The sequence below is a fragment of the Melozone crissalis genome, unplaced genomic scaffold, assembly GCF_028551555.1.
Source record: "Melozone crissalis strain CALT ecotype California unplaced genomic scaffold, PUWL_Pcris_2 ptg000034l_1, whole genome shotgun sequence".
Lineage (NCBI taxonomy): Eukaryota > Metazoa > Chordata > Aves > Passeriformes > Passerellidae > Melozone > Melozone crissalis.
The window spans coordinates 18,880,659-18,897,430 of NW_026535812.1; the positions used below are offsets into that span (position 1 = coordinate 18,880,659).

The window sequence follows — 16,772 nt, forward strand, 5'->3', positions numbered from 1 at the left end:
TAGTAGTCCAGAACCAGTCTAAAACTTGTTAAACCAAAGTATAGCTAAAACCAGTAAAAGTTTACTTAAAACATTCTCTAAAAAATAACAAGCCCCATTTTTGCAGAATAAAATTAAGATTCATCACTCCACACAATAGCATTTGTGGGATCCGTGCCAGTTGATTCGCTGACATTGGCTTCTTCCCACAGCAGCATCAATGCCTTGGAATTCTGCCCTTCTCTTCCTCCCTGGGTGTTTTGAATGGAAGAACATATAGGGGAGGTGATACTCATCAATTTAAATCATGCTGCCTGCCCAGGTACAAGAATGAAATTCAGAATTTGAAGAAAGGAAGATTGATAGGGAGTATGAACATGTAGAATCATTTTGGAAAAAAAATAGTTATAGGTAAGTAATATTATTCCTTCTTTGAATGGCTTCTAAGCAGTCCTACTTATGAAACAGTGTGAAAGCATTCCATGATAGTTTCTCATCTAAGCAAACTGACAATGGCATGCTATTGAATCAGCAAGCAGAGTTCTGGTTGGCCAAATTGAGCAGCTGAATGAAGTACTACGTGCTAGTGTTTTGTCAATGTGAGAGCAATGTTCAAATCTTGGAGAGAATTCAGTAAGAATGAGTCTAGATCGCACCATGTAAGTCACCTCTGCCCTGTGACATGTGATGTGATGCTGAAACACAAGAGAAATATTAATTTACAATTTTCTGCAGAATCTAACCAACCTTGCTGTAATCTAATTATTTGCAAAACACATAAGAAAATTGACTTTCAAAATTCTGACCTTATTTACTTAATTTTGTAAGATTTTTCAATACTTGTCCCATGAAAATATACTTTGTTTAATATGAATTAAGTCTGGAAATCACAGTCAGAACACTGATTTCATATAAAGTCCATTATAGACTTCTACAATTATTTAGCATTTAGCTTTTGGGAATTCATCAAGCATAGATTGCCAGACTTTATCCTGACATGTTCTATTTCTCCTGAATTGAAAAATTTTTCTGATTGATTTTATCAGATTAATTAAGTAAAGGGACTGGATGAAGATCTGACATTTCTGCTAGAGGCTAGGAGAATTGAATCAGCATATCCCTGGTCAGCCAAGTCTCACTCATCCTCCCAACTATCAGCAAACCCTCTTTCACCAGGCCTTTGCAGAGCACACTTAAAACCAAATTCAGGGAATGAACCTATTTCCCATCATCATCTCTGGGTGCAGGAGGTTTGGATCTCTCTCTGGCTGAAGGAGAGGTCCTAATAAGATGAGCACATTAAATTATCAAATCTCAGTGACAGTAAAAAAGGTCATGAAACATCAGAAGCAAATTTTCTCTCTTGTGATGCTGATATTAGATATATATTAGGTAATAATGTCTGCTGGAATAAAGATAAATTCTTATCAATAGAGCTCCAGAATATTCACTGCATGTGAAGCATCTGACTCACCTCCCTTATGCAGCACTTTCTCTCTGACATTTGGCAATTAATATCGAGGACAAACCACACTTTAATGTGCCAAGGGCAGATACAACATCCAGTACCCCTCAAATTTTGCAAATTATTTTCAGTAATAGATTAACAACCACATTAAAGAACTTTACAATCCAGATTCTTAAATGCATCGTTCTGTCTGCATTATTCCCACTGAACTGTCACAAGATTCCATACAGAAGCTCCCCCAAGAACATATTCCAATTTACTTTTTATTTTGTGAAATTTGGTTAAAGTACTCAGGCTTTCTAGTAAGAAAAGTGTCTGACAGTACCTGCAAACACTACTATTAGCTAAACAGCTGTAAATATCCATAAATGCCACAAAACATAGCTGCTGCTGTTTCTATTTATTCCAGAAATTTTCATTTTGAGCCTCAGAAATAAATGTGTTCAATCACTACTAGGGGTCCAACAGAGAGAGGAAACAAAAGGCAAGAAAACTCCAAGGCACAGGTTACCCTTTGTGTCTTCCTGCCTGGAAGAATAAATAATATTACCTCCAGTAACAGAGTGACTTGTAACTTTGTCTCAATTTACTTTAGGGTAAGATCCAAAACCACCTCTAGAATCTAATAAAGTTATTTTAAATTCATCTGAAAATGACAAAGTATAAGGGAACTGAGTAGACATCTCCTTAAGAAGCGCCTTTAGCTATAAGGCAACAGCACTTTGGCATTGCCAGCATTATCTAGCTGGTGTTCCTGATAATGCTCAGAGGGAGCACAGACATGTCAAGGTGTAGAGCTGATTAAATTTATTAAATTCACCTGATCAGACAAGAAAAAGAATATTGATTACAGAATAATCTTTGTATTGTGATTCCCAGTGTCATCCCAAGTCTGTCACTGACCTCCAGAGCAATTTTGGCAAACCCCCGCCTCTGCTCTCTTTCTCTTATGTGAGTGCCTGTTGGCAGTACAAAGTCTTTGAGGGTGGGAAAATATCTGTTTATGCCAGGGACAGCATTACTGGGCTTCAACCACAGTTTAGACATCAACATTTCTGTAATAAAAACAGATTTCTGGACTTTTAACCCTCCCATCACCCCTCTGTAGTCTGCAAGTGTACCTGAAGGTCTGCTCTGATTTAGTTGCTTTTTTACCTCTGCCTGCACCTCTTATCTTCCAACAGCTTTATTATTTTGCTGCTGTCAAGACTGAACTGGAATCCATAGGCAGGGAGATTTAAGGTTGGAAGTGAACCATTTACCCAAACTGATAACCTGGGATAACCACTGATAACCACTGGGCTTTACCACCACCAGAAACTCCAGGATGACTCACTGCTTGTTGCAGTGGATAGGGAGCACACAGAACTTCCAGTTAAACTCAGAACTTTAGAGATAAATACTTGTTGTGCGTTCATTCCCTTCTACTTCACTTTTTGGTATAATAGCATGGGATAAAAAAATACCAACTAAAACCTGAAATATATGTAAAAGTTTTAAGAATTAAAACCAGTTCACTTTGAAAACAAAACCAAAAAAAAAACAACCCAAATAAAAACACCCAGACAGACACAAAAAAAAAAAAACCCCAGAAAAGTCTAAACAAGGTTCACCAAATACAGAATTTTTTTTCCAAATTTCAGGTTTTCTTAAAGCCTTTATACAGTCTCATCACACCTGCCCACCATAGCAGTAGCGTTGCCCACCTCTTGAAATATACAGCTAAAATGCCCAAATGATAAATCCTCCAGTCCATGAAGCTAAAAATTAAGGGTAAATCATTAAAACATCTAGGCATTGTTAGCCCAAATAATACTTCCATAATCCCATAATACTCATGGAAAAGAAACATTAGTAAATCTTGCAAATTTTTCAGTCTCCTTAAATTTTTTGGGAGTTTGATGTATCGAGTTCAGCTCCTGTGTTTCCTAATGTATGTTAGCAGATAACCATTTTTGTTATCAGCTTAATGCTGGAAAATTGACTTTGACATCTATTAGCCAGCTTAATCTTCAGCTCAGATGAATAAATGATTGCATGATCAATTATTGGATGGCAAAATCTGTGTTAGTTTGCTGGTTAGACACCAGGAAAATTAGTTCTATTACTGCCACATCTTATAGCCTGTAAAATGATATACAGAACACTTCAATGGAAGATTTAGGGTTGTGTATGTTGCTTATTTATCCTACAAGTGTCTTACACAGAATTCAGAGACCTGGGTAAAGGCTGGGTCCATTAGGAAAATATGTGCATAAAAGAATTATCCTTAAGGGTCTGACCTATACTCCTGGTAAAATTCTAATCCTCAAAAAGCCCAAGTTCCCACAGAAAAGCAGATCTCCACCTGGGACCAAAGATCACATTTGGGTTCAATAAAACCCTCAGGGAAACCATATGGAAAAAAAGAAGCATCTTTTAATAAAATACTGAAAGAGGTGAAAATCAGTTTCAGAAGAAAAATTTTTCATTCTCCACTTCTAGCAAAATGCCTCAATAATGGGAAAATTCTTCGAGAGAGAAAAGCATTCAGTATGCCCAGCTATAGAATTCCTTGACTCCTGTGATGGAGTAGACTTGTCTGACCAGAATAAAACACTCATGGGCTATTTCTGGAAAGTTTCCAATACTGGAGCCATGAAGTGCAAATGTTAAGATTCATGTAAGGAGCCTGCCAACTGCTGAAAAAACAAAACTAAACCAATGAGCAGGGTGCAGAGTAACAGCACTCCTGAGTAGAGCAAGACCTGACCCTTCCCTGGCCCCGTACCAGCCAGGGCTCAATAAGCACCAACACTTTGGATACACACAACCATAGGAGGATCAATAATTACACTGGGGTGACAATCAATCAAACCAAGTCAGAATTTTGCAAACTGCTCAAAAGACAAGGAAAACATCTAACATAAATCCTAGAGCCAGACCACTGTCAGAGTAGAAAGACTGGAAGTTTAGGCTGGTGTCCACAGAAAAGAAATTAATCCAAAAAGACAATTCAAAATCTTCTGCACTGTCTTCCTCAGTCCTTGGGTTATTTGCTAACATCTCATGGTTGGAAAATCAACTGTCATCAGTGAAACTGGTATAAGAATCAACAGTCCTGAAGATCTTGCAACTATTTTTCCTTTATTGCAGAGCATTTTGGGAACAGCCAGCTGTGAAGCCCTCCACCTGTGAGAAGAATGCCTGAAATGCATTCTGCATGCCTCAGACTTCACATGGACATGTCCAGCAGCCATCAGAGATCCTGCTTTCATAAGATGCATCTTCACCTACAACCATCATCAGTGACTGAAATCAAATAGCTGGGAAAATCCAAAAGGATAAATGGATGCAGTAATATTGGAAATGACATTTAGGGTCCAGTTTAAAAGATGCTCTCATTCCAAGCTAATGAAAACAGCAATGACTTTTTCCAAAACAAACTGAAGTAGAGGGAAAAGTTTGCTTAGGGGAATACCTTCAAAGAACTTGCCCCAAGAGTGAAAGGAATGTAAGGAATAAGCACAAAGGAGTGGCTCACAAAAAATCAAATCTCAGTTCAGGTACCACAGAAGAAGAGGATGCATATTTATGTCCATGCCCACATTCGTGGTTCCCACAGGAGGTGACTTTGGAGCTGTGAACTCACCCTACAACCACTGCTGTGATGAACAAAACCCCATCATCTATGTCCAAATACACATACACAGATTAGCTGGAATTACAAATTCTCAAAGTGCTGGATAGATGCTGAATTAAGCTTCAAATCATATCTGGCTTAGATAAGAGAAAAAGCCCACAGCCAACTGCCTTTCCACCAAACACAGGCCAGCAAAGCACTTGAAGTGTTTGTCAGATAAAGTCATTTGTTACTAAGCAAGCAAGTAATAATCACATGGTACTTGAGTTATGGCCAGCAACACATGAAGATATTAATAGAGAAGTAATATCTGATTAAAATATGGATAAAATATATGGGAGATTTATTACAAGATGAGTTCAGCTGTGTCATCAGCTTATAGGTTCTTATACTCAAAAGAGCACAGGAATGAAGGAAATGAAAGAGGCAACAATAATCCTGGAGAAAAAAATATAAAATCTGAAAGGCCAGGGGATTCTAGCACATGACAAGATAAGATAGATTAGTTATAATTTCTTCAAAAAGAAATTCACTAAATACTCAACCAACAGCCCTGCAAGTATAGAAAGAACGTGATTTTCTATTAGAATCTAGGAGAGGATAAAATTACACATCCCCTTTTTTCAGCCAATAAACTTCCAGGATAAAGTGCTGTTTAGTATCCTAAATCAATAACCACATTAGTTATGCACATAAGCCTGAGCAGAAATGATGCAAGAGTTGATGCTTTCTCAGAAATTACTGTAGATTATTAGAGGAACTGTATTCACATACATTTGCTTACCCAAAACATTTACAAAATTCCCTCTCATCAGCTGTAGTGTGAAAGAATTTTAACACATCCCGAGCATGCTAACTAGCCTCAGCTACAATATATCATTATTGCTTTTATTATCTTTATTAACCCATTAAAAATTGTTCACTGTGTTCAGGACACACGGTCTCATTGCAAGTAGCTCTTTCTGATTTCCAAAGCAGTTGGGACTGTGGGTCATAACTCAGCCCACCACTCCAAGGAGATGGGCAGGGCCTGTGGCCACAGGATGGACATTGTGGCCAAGGTCCACCAACAAACCCATGGCTGGGAAACACCTGCTGGAAATAGAAAGGATTCAGCAAAAGGCAAGCTGAACCACACCCTTCTCTACAGCTCCACTGACAGGTCCACCAGCTGCTGCAAGCAAATGGATACATCTGGAGCAGTGAAACTCTCAAATTTCATTTACCTTTCCTCTACTGAGTCAGCCTCCAAAACCCATGGCTGTGTCACACACCCCGCTCCTGCCCGCTGCTGAAGGAGAGCAGGGTGGTAACTCCAGCATCACCTGGGCTCTTCCTCTCCTCATACTCTGGAATTTCACCTACAGCAGGCAGAAAATTCTGCTTCCTGTGATGCCTACAGCCTGCATTTTCCAGCTCCTAAAGACCATGTCATGGTCTCCTGCACCAAAATTGGATGTTGCTAAACAAAAGGAAATTTCATTCTGCCCCATTAGTTTGGATCACCGTTTTCCTTTTCCGGTCAGGACATTTTCCTGTTATGCCAGTGGAGTCAACTTTCCCTTTTTATCTCAAAATACTTCAATTCAGATTCCAAATTAGCAACCAAGTGCTCTCTACAATGACCTGCACCATCTGTGAGATAGATAAAGCAAAGTCCAAAATACAACAGTCTTCACGCTTCTGCAACTCGTGAAAACTTTTGACTCTGGGTAAAACAATAGCTTAAAAATGATTTATAAACAATAAAACAGTTAAAATGAAGGTACATGTACTTTTCATAAAGTATTAATTTTATTAATTATTTATCTACAGAAGTAAACTTGAGTTTGGACAAAAATACCTTCTGGCACTTATTTCACATGTGTAAATAGATGTTATTTAACTTCTATTTTACAACAGAAACAAATTAAAATAAATTCCTTCAAAAAAGATGTTTTCTTTAAGAACACATATCCCAGGTCTATATGGGATTCCTATTCATAAATTTGTCTCCTTAGGCCAAAGATCAAAAATTAGTGATGGTCCACAATATTCGGAGCTTTAAAAAATGTCACATTCTTTCATTTTCAGCATAAGAAATGGGCAACTTGTTCAGGGCAAATACTTGTTTGAACTGAGGATTTTATTATTAATCTCTGAAGACTGCTGAATTTAGGGTCACAGTAAGGGTTGATTAGGTACAAGGTGCACAAAGCTCTCCTCTGTCAATGCTATTGAATGAAGCAAGTAATTTAGATTCAGAATTGGTCTTGGATTGAAGCTCACTCCATTACCGACCATTTTCAATTTCAGCTATACAATAAACATCAAGCTCAGCAAGGAAATTAGTACATTTGGTAATGTATTGGGAGAGATGGGTGGGTCTCTGACAAGATGACACTTATCACCAAAGCTTCAGTTAATGAAACCCTTGAGTGGTTTCTGCGTTTGACATATTTTGACATTTTTTGAAATCACATCCAGCAGGTTTTTTTTACCCCACAATGTTGTTCTTTATGAGAAAAAAAAAATCTATCTATCTTTAAAATGAGTACGGAGTACTGCAATATTATGGGAAAAAAATTAAAGAGACTGCATTGAAGGCAGGGGGAAAGGGAATCTGACTTTCTTGAAATGCAGAAAGTAGAGCAGAATGCACAATATTTAAACTGAGGAGATGCCAACGCTAACACATTTTCAGAAGAGAGCTTAGATTTCAACAGGCACATTTGCCTTTAGTCTGTTTGCTCAGAAAATGCCATGAACTGTAACAGGAAGACTGTGTTTAGTGTGACTGCAGAAAATGTTTAAATGTAATTTGTTCACTGCTGTTTTTAGTTTTTGCATCCGCACAAAAATTACCATAAGGCACTATAGTAGATTTATCATTAATGGGATTAAAATGATAATATCTAGTATAACCTGAACAAGCAAAAGAAGTTTTTCTGGGTTACTTTCACAACAGAATTGGTTTATTTTTCTTTAGTGTTGTATTCTTAATTTTTATTTATTTGAAATAATGAGAACAAATAAGAAGATAACTAGTTATAAATCTTGAGCAAACTTACTGTACAAAAGACACCAAAACAAGAGAAAAAATGAAAGCAAATTAGAAGACAGAAAGGGAGAATGAACAATTGCTGGCCTAAAAGTGGCTCTCTCGAGTTGATGACCCAAAAACACCACAATAGCTCTCAGATCACTTTAAATGCTGCTTTGTAGCAATGTGGCATCTACGATGTATGACTAGAATTAAAAAGGGTCAGAAGAGACAGAAGACTTAGAGATCACTAATTCTGAGCGGTTTGATATTTACTCTTTAGCTTTTCTTGAAAGCCGAGGGAAATTATTATGGATTCATATATTTCAATCTCACACAGCTCTATTATTGCTCATTTTTTCATTCAGAGCTGAGAGAACAATTAAAACAAAAAATACAAAGCAATTTAAACAGGGACATTCCTGAACTCTACTAGACCTACAAGGCAACACTTAGAGCTCCAGTTCCTATCCGGGTGGTCCCTCCCAAAGACTTTTTTCCAGCACAAGTGGGAGGTCACCTTGAAGATTTCAGGGACAGGGATTGTATTGTACAGGATACATACTCCTGAAGAGTTGCATTGTGTTGCAATGCAATTTTTATTTAAAACCTTGCCCTCCCCATGACTCTGCTCTAAGCATTTCCCTTGCCTCCCTCAAAGTTTAAGGTGGCAGAGCAAGTACCATGTGTATTTGTGCCCTCTTGAAAACCTTAGGCGAGGGAAATAGAAGAAGATATCTTCAGAACCAAAGAAATCCTGTATCACAAAGGAGTTAATGATTATTTCTCTAGCTATAGAGGATTTGTTTTGCTTTGTTTTGTTTAAACTGGAATCGTTTCCCACAGCACTGCAACCAAAATCTGCCATATCCTACTGCATCTTTGGATCCTTCTGACCTTGTTTCAGCTTACACCTCCAGATGAGCTCCAGCTACCCAGGCTGCAAAATATCAGTATTGTTAATATTTAAGTCTCAGCAGCCCCCAGAGATGCACTGTTCCAAGCACAGCAGTATAATAGCCCAGATTATTCTGGGATTCCAGAAAGTTCACTCACACATAGACCATGTGCTCTATCCAAGGTGTGTAATGTGTAAAAAGCCAGAAGGAATCCAATGACAATTCAAGTAGTCCTAGATCTGCATTTCAGCTTTGGATACATTTAGACATAGATTCTGTAATTTGACCTGTTATTTTCAGGCAACAGAGGTTTGAAAGAAAAAGACATAGATAAGACAAGGCAGCACAACCATGGGCTGCTTTGGCTTGTCTGTGTTCAAATAATCAGGATAAGAAAAATTCACAGTTTTACTGGGCACTTGGAAAAAATGGAACTGAATAAATAGTTCACTCATCATCCTGCAATCTCAAATCAGGAGTGCTTCCTCAACACATTTTATTCTAGAAAGTTTTAAAAATTAGATTTAATCTTTCAAATCATTGGGAATGTGATCCCAGCAAACAGAAGAGTTTAACTACTGTACCACACAATGTGACGTGTAATTATTTTCTGACAGTATTTACCAAAAATCTGGGTAGTTTTCATACTTCCAACTCATAGAAAACATTTAGCCTGTTCCAGTAATAAAGATACCTGTCAGTATCTTACAGATAGAAACTCACATACTGAATAATCTTAACTTGTTCAGTCAAGCAAGTTTCCATAGCTAGAATTTTTTTTTACAGCCTCAGTTACAAACTGCTTTTTGATCCTGCTGAGATTTAATACAAACTGCAGTGACTATATCAGAAATAAGATCAACCTAAGCAGGTTAATTCCCTGCTTTACTGCATTTTTTTCTGCTAGTACAGAGCCAAGTCACCAGATTTTATTTAGTAAATACTCAGTCTTAAGTCAAGATCTTTCATTATCATTGCCCAAGTAACAGATGGTTTGGTCACAAAACGAGATGGTATTCAGTGGAATCAAGTCAGTAACAGTCTGTCACACCGCCTTCTATTCTCTGTGCGCTTGCAGGCACTGCTCTGGCTGAGCCTACTCTCACTTTCTCCTGACTCACAAAGTCAAAGCAGCCTGGAGCTGCCAGGTGCTGGGAATGCCCCTCTCCATTCCACTGCACAAAGTGGATAATATTTAAGGTGCTTTTCTGCATCTCCTCCTTCCTTTTACCTAAGGCCACTTCTTGGGCATATCTTCATCTGTGATGGATTTCTGACATATCTCAAGACATGCAACCCATCTCTATGCAAGGAGGACTTCTTTTGGACTCCCTCATACCACTGGTGGCCTCTCCGCTGGAGATCTCCCGGCCTTTCACCTCACTCAGTAACTGATTATGCATCTGGCACAGGTTCCTCCCTAATTGTCCTTCACAGCATGAACTATTGTCCTATTCTGCCTCTCTCTGCTGCCCATCTCTTCCCACCATTACAAAACATGCAAGTGTAGAGTAGACAATTATTTTCCTCATGCTTCTGGGGAAAAAAGAAAAGGAAATTTTAACTGTAAAACTGAAAAAAGAAAATAACTGACAGCTTTTAAACAATTTTTCTAGAAATTTGATATTTTCTGCAGTATATTTTACTTTGGCCAGAGTCCAATTTTCTGTTTGGGCAGGTTAGGGAGAAATCAAGTAGGTATTGTCCCATAACATTTATAACCCATAATAACTATCTGTTCTTTTTCCACTCTTTTCTACATGGCTTTTTAAAACAGATGCAGAAACAAAGTTTACCAGAGTACCTAATGGGTTTTTTTAAGCTTAAAACAGGTAGCCTGCTGAAGTCCCAGGCTGAACACCTCTTTGTTCCTTTTGACCTGTCACACTGAGATTAACAAATCTGTGACCCATAAAACAAGGTTGCTTGAACCCAGATAGGGAAAACCAATTGCAACCTCTTCTTTCAGCCCCCAGAGAAAAGACTATGTGGAAGACAGCCAAGGGTCCACTGAGCAACAAAATGCTTAAAGAAATTGTATTACTAGGTTTTGATATTCCTTATCTTTCTTCTCTGTTAGAAGCAGGTAAAGAAGCAGACCCTCAGTTAAACACAGCTTTACAAAGGTATATATAAAAACAAGACCCGTAAAAAGCATTTGGGCAAAATATTTTGTTAACTTAGGTTCTGATCACCAACAGGAGACAATAAATAAAATATTCTATTTTATTTTCAGGGATTTTTTTTTCCCTATTGTTTCCCTTGTCAGCCTTATTCACTGTAAGAAACAAATAGCATAAGAGGTCCAGGTGAAGTAAGGGCTGGGAGCCAGTAAGAGAATATTCAGAGAATCAGGAAGAGCAGACAGAAGTTCAGGAGAGCCTCCTGGAGGTGCCTCCAATATCCCACATGACAGACACAGATGTCAGAAGTACTGTCATTAAGCCACTGGCAATTACCAAAACTGAGAGACAACTGACAATATGACCATCTTTGATAACATGTGATAATTAACAGTGTAACAGTTTCCTAAAGGTTTATGAACAAGTAGATTTCCTTTTAAGATTCACATGTTTTCTTGATGGATGGGAATTTTATAACACAAAAAAGCAATTGGGCTCCTTCCAATCACCCACAGACAGAATCTATCCCTTTTCACCTGAACATCTCTTCAGTATCATTAAAAGCACTGAAACAATGAAGCCCAGAGGGTTATAAATGATGCCCTACAAGGGTCTTCTGTGAATCAATATAAAAACTAAAAATCCAGTTCAGGATTCCTTATAGCATTTGCATGAGCTACCTATAGCATGTATAAAATTCCAAACAGAATATCTGAGCTAACTGAAAGCATAGAGATCTTCAATATATAAATACATAATCATATTTTGTTGTTAGTGAAAAAAACCAGAAAATTTTTATCTACTTTGAAACCTTGTTCTTCTCAAAAACAACTCTGCAAAGAATAATGAGCAGATGACTCCTTTGAAAGACAGTGTCCTTAGTTCAACTGCATAGACTTGGTGTCCACTGAATTTCACAGTACTCAAAGGTTTACTATAAAAGCTTTTCTCAGAAATAAGTTCAAGGTTGCCTTTTTCTCCCTACTTTAAACCATTCTTCTAACTCCAACTGGTATCTCTAATATCTCTTAATGCCTCCCCTTTGACACCTCCCCAAATGCATCATTTTTCTCAATCACTCTAATGAAAGACTTTTGACACCCTCATTCTCTCTCTGTTCATGATTCTACTTTGACTATAAGTTCTTCAGGTCAGGGTCTATCTTTTTATTCTCTATTTGTCCATTATAATAAAAAGGGTCTGGACTAATAGCTAGAGCTTCAGACACCGATATAATAAAAATACTAATAATTCTTGTAACAGGTTTCAGGTTCCTGATTACAAAGTTTTAGCTTTTAGTAGCCATTGTGAGCTTTCTGATCACCCTGACACTTCTCACTACTGTCCCAAAAACATCTATTTAGAGAGACTACAGTCTAACAGAAAGTGCTAGTGAAGCTGGGACTTGCATTTTTCTCATGGGTTAGAAAGTGAAGATTACCTGGTTTGGTAAATTAGTGTCTATTTTATAGGTGTGTGTGATGATGAGACAGTCAGGGTGGCAGGGTTAGAGAAAAGGAAGACAGAAATACAGGCAGTAATTCTGCTGTTTAGAGGAATCACTAACTTGTACACCTGGAATAACACATGTCATTGAGGACTGGCACATTCTGCTATATGTTTGAACTAGAAGAAAAATGGGATGGTGATGCTGTTTCAGAGGTTTAGAAAGGTTAAAAAAAGTGAATTTCCATGGCCTTCCGTAAAAAATAAAGGGGATATCATGTACAGCAAAACACATATAAAAGCTCACTTAAATGGAAAATTGCTTTCACTAGTCAATCCCTGTTCCAAACTGAAAGTGGTCTAGAAGTAAGAAAGGAAATGTTTGTTAGATGTAAATACTCCCTTATTTTAATGATTTTCATAAATCTTTCATGAGAAAAGTATTGTGGGAAATTCTTCACACAGAACCACAGCAAAGAGAGATACTCCTACACCTAAAACAACCCTGAATTGGCATTTCTCCGTGCATCAATTTATGAGTTGCTTTTCAGCAATCTGGAAAAAAAAACCAGGAGGAAGCAAAATCCATCCTAGACTGAACACCCAATAGAATAAATTTCTAAATAAAATCTCCAGCAGAACTAAGTGGAGAGAAAGTACAGAACACATTATGGAAGGGAAGGCCCTACAAACAACCAGGCAATGTTCACTTGGCATTTTAACCCTGCTGAGTGAGACTTGTGTTCAGTTAAAACCTCATCTTCATCCAGTGTTTATTTCATGCAGCCTCACACAAGTAACAAATGATTGATAAGCACCAAATCAAAGTCTCCTCACTATTCATGATCAGGTTTGTTTTGTGTTTATATCTTGCCCTTACTACACAAATTTTTCAACTCCAAGTGTTGAACCCTCCCCTCCTATCCCCCTCAACTGTTTGAAGTTATGCATCACTTCCAAGTTTTCTAAAACTTCTCTTCATATGTTCAGGAGAAAAAAAAATTCAATGTTTCAATACGTTTCAATGTTCTGTCAATTTCTTCCCACTAAATTCTTTATACTCACATATGTTATGGTGCACACATATTCTCAGTTTTAACCAGTAAGTTTGGTTTTCTAAGGAAAGAACATATCATTCATGGCATCACTTGAGTATAAAAATAGGAAAATGATGATGGAGAAAGGTGCAAAAAAAAAGGCAAAACAACAAGAAAGCAAACATTTTTTCCTATTTTCTAACTGAACTGTTAAACAACACACTGAATCCAAAACTCTGTGTACATACATCAGTGACTTAACCTTGCTGTTGGAATCTCATCCTTCACAGTTTGTAGCTTTTTATTAAAGTTAACAATATAACCATTATACATGGGTTGTTTGCTTTTAGCAGGAAGAAAAACGTGCTTGTGTTTAATTAGGTTTGACTGTAAATGGCTGCAAGTAGACTGTGAAGTGCTCATTGTGGAGGAGGTGATGTAGGAACATGGCAGTCCCACTTCTGCTGCTGTTATTGTTTGTCTGGGGACACCTTTCCGCAAGACTAAATTCAACATGACAGGGTGTCTGTCTGCACTGTGACATCTGTATCACTGCCACAGGGAAAAAAACAGATATTCTCTCTAAAATCAAAGCTAAAAACATGTAAAATAGCATGAGCCAAGGAATACAGACATATTTTTTAAAAGATTCTCTTGTTTTTCTCCATGTTTCTGTAAAACATGAAGTATATCCAAATTTGTTTTCAGCAGTTCAGTAATTTTCATCCTCTCTTCAATACTCATTTCAAGAGCTGGAGGAATAACTTATTTTCCAGCTTTCTTTTTTTCATAATTTTTACATTATTATGAAAAATGAAATGTTATTATTTGACTGAATATCATAAATTTTGCTTCAAATCTGAGATTCCTAAACTAGGTTTAATCAAAGTTAAGAGAATGCAGTAATTCAAGTAAAAAATAATAAATATTTTAATATGCATTTTTAAAATACCTTAATGAAATAGAATAAAAAAAACATGTACATAATTTAATAATAAACAAATTATTCAAAAAATATCTAAGTTTCACAGAAACTGCTGCCCTTTTTCAACTTTAACTCATCTCTCTCAGTTTGGTACTTCTCCTTTCAGGGCAATGCCTGTGCTATATTTCTTATTTTAATGCTCTTGTAGCACAGCAAACAGCTAGAAGGAGTTCAAGGTATGGCAGTGGAGACAATAAATTTTCTTTACATCAGCAAAGGTCCCTTTACAGCCTCCACGTCCACCAAGTCTCTTTGCCATTGGCACACATTCACATTCTGGTCCTGGAACTCTCAGCTTGCTGTGGCACCCTGAGTGACAAATGTGTCAGGTGTGACTCAGAGTGCAGTCAGTTTAAGTATGGCTCATTAATTTGACATAAATAACTTTCATAACCAGATATTTTCAGGAAAAAAATTAGTAATGAAACTGAAGGACACATGGGTGAAAAATACGTGTCAAAATAAGAAAGGGTTTAGTGCTGCACATGAGGAGAATGTTGTTTTAAATTTCCAAGTCCGTAATAAAGCTCTACAAAAATCTTTATGAATTAAATAAGGAAAAAAATTATTCCCCCAAGTCAAAGGGTCCATTCACAGGTGATTGTGCTTGTGCTTCAGCCTCCTCCTTTATAACTGAAACAAAACCAATTCTTGATATTCTATTTCCCTTCATACAGAAAAAAGTCAAAAACTATTTTGTGTTTATTTCCTTCCACTACAAAATGTCCTGAAAGATTTTTTTATTTCAACTTTCAAATAAACCATAAAACATTTTATCTGCAAGCAGAAACCAGTTGAGTGATATTTCTTAAATAGCTGAAGTTTTGCAAGCTTGAAGGAGATGAAAGCAAGGTGCCACAAAAGCAATTTGCAAACCCTGAATTCTTAACTATCATTTACAGAGTTCATTAGAGTTAAGAGTGAGTTTTATTCCATTGTTCTGCTAAAGAATGGAATAACCTTCTGTAAAGGGTATATGAAATCAACAGCAGTGAAAGGATTTGAGATAGGAGTAGAAATTAGTGGTAAATTTCTTCAGCTGAGTCAGATAATTTCACTAAAATATGAAAGATATAGAATTTATTTAAGAATCAACAACTAGTCCCCACTTGTCTGTGAATGTTGCTCTCCAGTAAGTTCAATTAATTAGAAGCAGTACCAGTGAGAATAAACCTAAATATTTGAGATTTGCCCTCTTCCTTTCATTTATCACATTTTGTTTACTTGGTGTACTTTAAAGGGGTTGTATTTAGTGAGAAATGGTTGCTTCTCTACTTTAGACATACTTCAGTTCTCACTTTGAAATTAAATTAGGGCATATCAACAGGTAACTGACTTTAAGAATTACTTTGTAATTGTAAATATTGCCTCCATCTTAATGCTAATAAATCACTCATGACAGTCTTTAACCAGACTGCAAAATGTCTCCCACTGATGAAGAGATACAAGTCTATAATAAGGTGACTTAACTTAAGAACTAAGGGGTGTATTTTTACATCTACATATGAATATTTTTTAAATTTAATTTTTTTAAGACTTCAATTTTTCTTTAATAAGCAATATAGTAAACCAGAAAAAAATTATTAGAATTTCTGATCCATTCATTATCAAAATACAATTATTTACATTCTAAGCAATAGGCTAATTAATGAATGATCCATATTTAAAATCTAATATGTTTAAAGTTTCCAGTTATTGTTTCTGTTTTTAAGGTAGACCATGCATAGCATCAAATAATTCCAAAACTCTACACTATTCACTTGTTTTATGAGTAATATTTATGAAAGAGATGCTTGCTGATTTAGTAAATTAAATGGCTATAGCTCCAAAAAAGTAAAAACGTTACACTTGTATCTGTTTTCACTTTCTAAATTTTGAAAAATGGAAAAGACATCTCATTGTAAAATACAGTATTTATTCTTTTAAAAGCTTTCAGAGAATATACAAATTGGAATCTAACTTGTGATTTCTTTGTAATTATAAATAATTTCATTTTTAGGTTAAAATACAGAAAAACAATGCCTTCAAAATCATAATTACTAAACTTCTGCTTATGTTATGCAATGCAGAAATAAACAAACCAGTATTTTGAACAGGTGGACCTTTAAAAAAGATTCCTAATTATTCTTATACTGTTAAAATTATTTCAATTTTGCATCTCAGCAGATACACATTTGTACATCAGAAGCAG

General features: G+C 36.5%; 1 long non-coding RNA gene across 3 annotated transcripts in view; it reads right to left on the reverse strand.

Moving 5' to 3' along the window:
- LOC128940678 (uncharacterized) overlaps positions 1 to 16,772 on the reverse strand; it is a 257,964-nt gene that overhangs the window by 163,571 nt on the left and 77,621 nt on the right. The gene's annotated exons all lie outside the window — the stretch shown is intronic.